Source organism: Dermacentor andersoni, chromosome 1 (genome assembly GCF_023375885.2).
Source record: "Dermacentor andersoni chromosome 1, qqDerAnde1_hic_scaffold, whole genome shotgun sequence".
Taxonomy (NCBI): Eukaryota; Metazoa; Arthropoda; class Arachnida; order Ixodida; family Ixodidae; genus Dermacentor; species Dermacentor andersoni.
In genome coordinates this window covers 370954273-370961644 of record NC_092814.1, presented here as the reverse complement: position 1 = coordinate 370961644, position 7372 = coordinate 370954273, and positions in this window count along the sequence as shown.

Sequence of the window (7372 nt, the reverse complement as noted above, 5' to 3'; positions counted from 1 at the left end):
TTCTTTTGTTGGGTCGCCGACATACAACATGTCTAAGCTTTTGGTTGAAACTTTAAAGCCACTTGCGGAAGGGAGCACGTTCACGGTCAAGAATTCTAAAGAGTTTGTTACCGCGGTGCGACAGCAGCAGCTTCGGGATGACGATGTTATGGTATCCTACGATGTCGTGTCCTTGTTCACGAATGTGCCGATAGCATTGGCTACGGATATTATTGAGAAACGCCTGCAGGATGACTGTACGTTAGAAAGCCGTACTTCCCTGACTGTCGACGACATCATGATTCTGCTTAGGCTCTGCTTGAAGCAAGCTTATTTTACGTTTGCCGGTACCATATATCACCAGATAGAAGGCGTCCCGATGGGTAGTCCTGTTTCTGTAATAGTGGCTGATCTGTTAATGCAACACGTGGAAACGGCTGTGATGACGTCCTTGCCCTTCCCTGTGAAAATGTACTGTCGCTAGGTAGATGACACCTTTGTGATTGCCGAAAAGAAAAACCTGCATGCCATGCATGAGGCGCTTACGCCGTCCATCATGCCATTCAATTTACATGCGAGACGGAGAATAGCGGCAGCCTAGCCTTTCTAGACGTGCTGGTACGACGGAGCGAAGGAGGTTCGGTGGAGACAGCCGTATATCGCAAATCTTGCGATAGCGGGAGTGTGCGGAGTTTTGACTCTCACCACCCTATAAAACACAAACATGCCCTGGTACGTACGCTCCTGTCCCGTTGCGATGCGCTCTCGTCAACGCAAACTTTGAGGGAGCAAGATTTAACGAATGTTGCCGCTCTTTTGCATAAACGGAGTTACCGTGAGCGCTTTGTCAGTGATAGCAGCGCCGCATGCAAAAACCCCGCGAGAGCAGCTTCCTTTGTGTGCATTCCGTATGTCCGCGGTGTATCAGAAGCAGTGCGCAGGGCTTTACGGCCTTTGGGTGTTCGAACTGTGTTCAAACCCTCGTACACATTGGGAAACGTGTTCCCGAAGCCAAAGGACCGCACACCTCCGGACGAACAAAGTGGTGTCGTCTACAAGGTCGACTGCTTGGACTGTGGTGCCAGCTACATTGGCGAGACGGGGCGGCGACTTCGCACTCGACTCAAGGAACATTTAAGAGATGCTACGAAAGCCACCCATGCTACACGTGCCAAGACGGAATTGGTTGATCATTGTTTATCAAAGGGACACATGTTCGATTTAGACAATGTAACCACGCTAGCACGGGAACACCGATGGGGCCCAAGAAAATTTCTAGAACCATGGTTCATCCGTCGTAATCAATCTTCATGCAATTCTAACCGTGGCCCCCTGCCGGGTGTTTACGGATGTTTCATAGATAAATAGGATGTATTTCTCATTTGTTGCCATTTATGTACTGACGATGCCACCCGCATAGGTGGCGAAACGCCTATGTTTTTTGTTATCTTTCGTTGAGTAAAGCCAGTGAAAAACAACACTTTGAAAATACAAGGAGAGTATACTGGGGAATGTGATACGACCCAGAATGCAGTGAAGTCTAACAGATCTTTAAGTCCTGGCCACAACGAGGCAAGAATGAAAGAAACTGGCACGCTACCGCTTGTGACGCATGCGAAAGACAGTGGTAAAAGTTTGGCCTAATGGAAACTTGCTCGTAATGTGAGACGTCGCAGACAAGCCAGTCGGGCTTATTATAGCTAGCATTGACACGAGACAAGTGTATGGCACAAGAGAAAGCACTGCGAAAAGTGCCCGGATTGAGGCAAGGAATTTTTCGCATTCAAAAAGACTGTCTTCTTCAAAGAACAGTAGCTACAATGTAAACAAAGCGACGAGGAGGAGTAAGTCCGACGATAGCTTACCTATGATATAATGTTGGCTTATTTTACGCTTTACTATAACCTACCCGATTCTTGGCTAATCCCCCAGAGTGGGTACGTGCCAGTAGATCGCAAGGATCTGCATCTATATCTACACGGAAATGCATATCTGTTATGCCAGCATTAATGATCAGGGTGATCATGCGCTGTACTGCTTTGTTTCTACATAATTTATCCTTATTCACATGACATTAGCCGGCTACGCGGTGTTACCCAGCAGTTTTAGAAATTTTCTGTGGGGCCACTGGATTATTCTTGGCATTGTAATCTTTCTAATGATCTCAATCAAAACCGATTCTGATTCTGATTCTGATTTGAACTTTGAGAGCGCCAAGCACAGTTTAAAAGATATCCACGCTGGCGCGCAAAAGAATTATGACCGACAGCTGGCATACAATTAGTTTATTTTGAGACATACACTATATCGCATTACTGAATCATTGAATACAACTAATATGACAGATAACGATGTCGATCAACTGGAAGTTCACGAAAAAATGCGGGTAGTCCGTGCTTCCCTATGGTAGCACCAATTCCCCACGCTTCCACCCGCCGCTGCAACGCACCGAAAACACAGCCTGCAAACTGTGCTGTAGGAGTGCGCAGGGCAGCCTCGGTGGTCAGGGCGAAAACTTGGCAGGTGAGGCGTGGGCTGCCAACGGTGCTGCCAACTGCGGTCGTTTGCAGGCGGCTTGTTGGCGACACACGCATCGCTGTGCCATGCCGGCCACTAAATGCACGGCCAGCACCATAGCCCAGTGGGGACCCAAGCTAAAGTTCTCGGCCTCAGTCGGAGCAGTGTTCTGGATCTGCTCACACCACCAGCCGCGGCTGACGTTGCTCAAGTCGATCAGGTCGATCACCGGAACAAGGTCGTTGCACGACGTCACTGCAGCCTGGTCAGCGCCGCCTTCTCCTGACGCTCCGTGCAACTGTGGCAACTTCCATTGGCGTCGTGGGCAGTGCCGAGCTGTCCCGGACAAGTGATGGTCTCGCAGTCGGGTGGCTGCTGGCAGCAGTGGACGACTTCGCGCGGTGATGGCAGGCCGAGTGGGATCCTGGCGCCGCACGCCGGGAAGAGGAACTTGGACATCGCAAGGGCGACGGGGGGGACACCGAGCAGGGGGGACATGACGTTCTACTCTCAGAGATATGCCTGCCGGCATGCAGTGCTTCTACGGTGACCGCTATCTGCGACGAGACGATATCACAACGCAATAGAACACGCAGGGAGACGTCGACGATGATGATGATGTTCCTCTCTTTTGGCGCGCGTCAACGTGTTCTTTCCGTTATCGTCTTTGTCGTCTCCTTTACAAAGGCGCGCGACGACAGCAACGCTTAGTGTAATTCATAAATTGGAAACATTCTAAATAAACAATTGCAGTACTACATACGAAAATAGTTATGCCTTCTGTGGCACTAATGTTCGTGTTGTGCGTCTGGTTTTTCAGGTAATTGCGAATTCGTTTGTCCCCAACAAAATACTACCTACATAAAGAAAAAATATGTGTAAGAAATTCACTTTTTTGAGACATGTCATTATAGCGCGCACACTATCGTTGGTAAATTATTGGAGTGACGTTGGGTGGAATTTCGGTGAGCTGATTTCTTGGTGAACGGGTTGAATGATTCATTCTTTAATTGAGTAGAAGATGTGCCGCTTGGGTTGATCGTGATGTGAGGAACATACGGAAAACCGCCTGCTTCTTGGCCAATCCCCCGCAGTGGGTGTGCGCCTGCGTTTGGGAGACATGATGCCGGTATTTCAATTATTGCGTTGTATGTATTGTTGATTTTTAATGTATTTTTTCTTGTGTTTAGTAAATTTGCTTGCCGCGTGCCTATGAAGCTTCTTACGTGGCCAAGAAAGCTCCTCTGCAATAACTACATGTTGACTCTGTGCTAGAATCTTTGCTGATTTTAGTAATCTTATTGGTTCAGTACTGGAATGCCTGTAACCATAAGCCCGCCGAATAAGTGGATAGCCACTCATGCTCACTTAGTAATATTATTCTGACTAGAGTTCTTGGGATACTTCGTGCACTTTGCAGGCGAGAAAGAATGAGAGAGAGAAATGGGACGGGAAATGCAGAAACAATAACCGGAAGACCTTCTGGTTTTCTTCCTTGCAGTGGGTTAAGGTGGAGAAAAATTAAAAAAACGGGAAGAATAACGCTGACATTAACTAAAGGTGCGAAAAAAAGGAGGTTGTGCACGTCGGTGAGAACTATTATCTTTCTACTAGGCCACTCGAACGCAACAACTTAAACAGCGCCTCCACCGACTTGTGGTGTGACGGCCGGCGTTCCAGGAGAGTCTGTTCCGATACGTACTGGTCGGTCGTGAAGACGGAACAGCGCCGATCCGAGTGACTGCCTGTGTGTTCTATATGAAGGACTATGGCAGGGGATGCACTCATAGTTTTCTAGCTGCCACAGTGGTCACACGCAGCATTAAATTTCGTTTTGATGTGGAAAGCGACACCAGGTCACTTTCCAAGATGTTTCTGTCTCAAAGCGTTTCCCCACCAACTTGGGACTTTGAGTAACCATCGAGCTGGGCTGGTGTGATGAAGAATCCGTGCTTGAGACAAAGCTTCACACAAACTTGGATCAGTGGGTATGTGCCGCTCTTGACAAAAAAAAAGCTTTAGAATTTTTCCGGTTCAGGGCGTTATCGAACCAGCATGACATGTCTTCAGGCACTCTTGTATGAATAAATATTAAGACACGTGCCATGCACGGACTTCGTGGAGGTGTCGCTAGACGGCGAAGATTGTCCAGAAGCAGGCGCTGGAGAAGATTCGACTGCATGCACACAATTATACATTAGGCTTTCCGGTGGGAGCAATCCGATTTGTCGATGTACTGCTTCAATGCTAATGACATTAATATGTACCGCGTGATGGGATTCTACTTGAATTTTTGCTCATGCTACGTATTTACTCGCACTCGTGTGCGCTCGCACTGGTTGGCACTCACTCAAGCTCCAACTCACGCTCACTCATACTCACCAGCTCGCACTAGTGTTCGTAGTGACTTCCACTGAGACTTACGGCAATCCACTTACGGTCACACTCGGCTCCGGGTCCCATTCACCAACTCTCAGTTATATTCACTGAACATATGGCGCCACGAAATTGCCCGCAAGCACGAAGAATGGATCTACCCCGAAGCGCTGCATTTCCAACTGAGCTGTATTAATAAATATACGAAGCGTAAGCATCAAACGGAACGCGTAAACTGAACCACAGGAAAAAAAAAAAAAAACCTTAACATGGGACATGAATGAAATCAATGTCTTCGTTGAGGAAAGATACAGGCATCTGCCTGACGCACGAGTCTGCACAGCAATGTACCAATTACGCTTCGGCTATCTCCCTAGTGGACGAGTCATGACATCGATAAAGCACGGTGGTTCTTTGAAACGGTGGTTGGCATCCGCACGTGCACGATGCAGGCCTCGACCAAATAACAAGGAGGACATCGTAACGAATAAATATTGTTCCCGCACGCGCACGCTTACACAATGTCCTGTTTGGCTGGTCACATGTCATTGGTAAGGCACCCGGCGGCGGTCGTAAGCGAACGGCAGAAGTCAGAGCACTGGCATGTGAAGCCGGCGACGGGACGAAGGCGCTCACGGTGCTTCCAGTGATTTGGCACTGCGGGTTTTAACAAACCGGGAAACGCCTTTTTCGTGTCCCTGCTTTTGAGATGGGTCGCGACTTGCACGAGGCACACAACATTCATGTCATCACGGTAATGTGTAAACTACAAAAGTGGTGCGAATTGTGATGCAAATACACACCGCGAATAGAGCTATAAGACGTGGAACTCCAGCAGGTGTAGTCCTGATTCTGCGGTGCACGTTAACATTGGTGTGTATTTAATCATGTAAATCGAGGAAGAGCACAACAATTATGGTCAAAGAAAGAAGTATATACGCTTCCCTTTTTTGTTTCTTGAGCTGCTTCGCCGATCGCGCATGTGTCGGTAATTTGCCATTCTGTGTCCGTTCTTGTTCCATTTATTCTTGCAATGCTTCGCCATTCTTAATGTCTTAGAAGCTAGCCGAATCTTCAGTAATGGTTCATTTCGCACAGGTTAGCGCGTTGAGATACGTCGGTAACGGCGAGTGTGAATGCGCCGGTGCGGTTGCGTTCGCCGTCGATGCACAGCAAAGAGCCATGTGCCATACGGAACCAGAGTTGGGAAGCGCAAGGAAGGAAAATATGCCCTAAAAGGAAAGTCTGATACACTGATAAGAGGATAAAATGACTACAAATCTGAGTGTTAGCCATCGGTGCATATGCTCAGGAGCCATTACACCTGCGGAAGCGAAGACAGGCAATTCACATGGGACACGAAGCTCTTGGGTATGGAAAGCTCCTTTATTTAGATGAACTATACCATAGAAAAGAAGCATCGGAAATGTACAGTACCGAGAGATTGAAACACAATTCTCGAAGCGCGCTGCTGCTACCGTTTTTATTTTTTTGCCCCACAGGTGAGCGCTAGGGGATGTGCCTATCGTCGAGGCAACCCCCCCCCCCCCCCTCCCCTCACGATACCATGCAGCGCCGACATCTTTTTTTGTTCAGTTTACGGACGGTAGCCAGCCCAGAACCCCCCCCACCCCCCCTAACGAGACCACTCATACGGTTCAATCATACAAGTCCGTGAAGCAAACAGCTTCGCTGTGAAGCGATTGAAGTGAATGGCCTGACCAGCTTCAGTCATGGCTCATGTTCTGTCTGCGAGTCTGCGACGCTGTGTTGGTTGGTTGGGTCGGTTGGCAACAAGGACACTCCGGAACTTTACGACGGTGTGTGCTGACACTGGCTCGCCTCTGTGCGCGGGTTCAGTGGCGTTGTATTGCCATGTAACACAGTGTGCTGCGAAGCAATTAAGCTGCTTCGCTAATAGGGTAAAAAGATTCCAGTAACTGTTCGTGCCTATAAAAATGCAACATGTTTGATGAGATTTGCTTTCACGTGGTATTTTGGAAACGCAAAACAGAAAATACGTCGAAACGTATTAAGTCAACGTAGCTGGCGGCAGCACCCTGGTGCGCCCGATGTGGCCGTCACACGCTATTATATTCGCGTTGCCGCCGCACGAAGGCGCCACCGGCCCAAACTCATCCCAAGGCCCGTGCCCGAGTCGGCATGCCACGCTTACAAACTGCGCATTTCTCATGGTGAACTTTTTAACAGGATAGTGATTTGATCCGCTAGACCTTCCTTGGGCCCACCGGATCCAAGAAACATCCTCGGATGGCTTTCCCCTGGCCAAGGACACAACAGAATAAAGTGCCGCATCCTGGACTGCCTTGTGTATCTTGTGCTTACTGCCACGGGAACTTCCACTCCATGAGGCATTTTGAAGAATGGGCGACGACAGCTGACCAACTAAACAAGTTCCTTTTGAACATCGTGCTTCCGACACCACCCAATCAGCAGAAGCTCAGAGAGAAGAAAGGGCAATCACTCCTCTTGGGGGCTG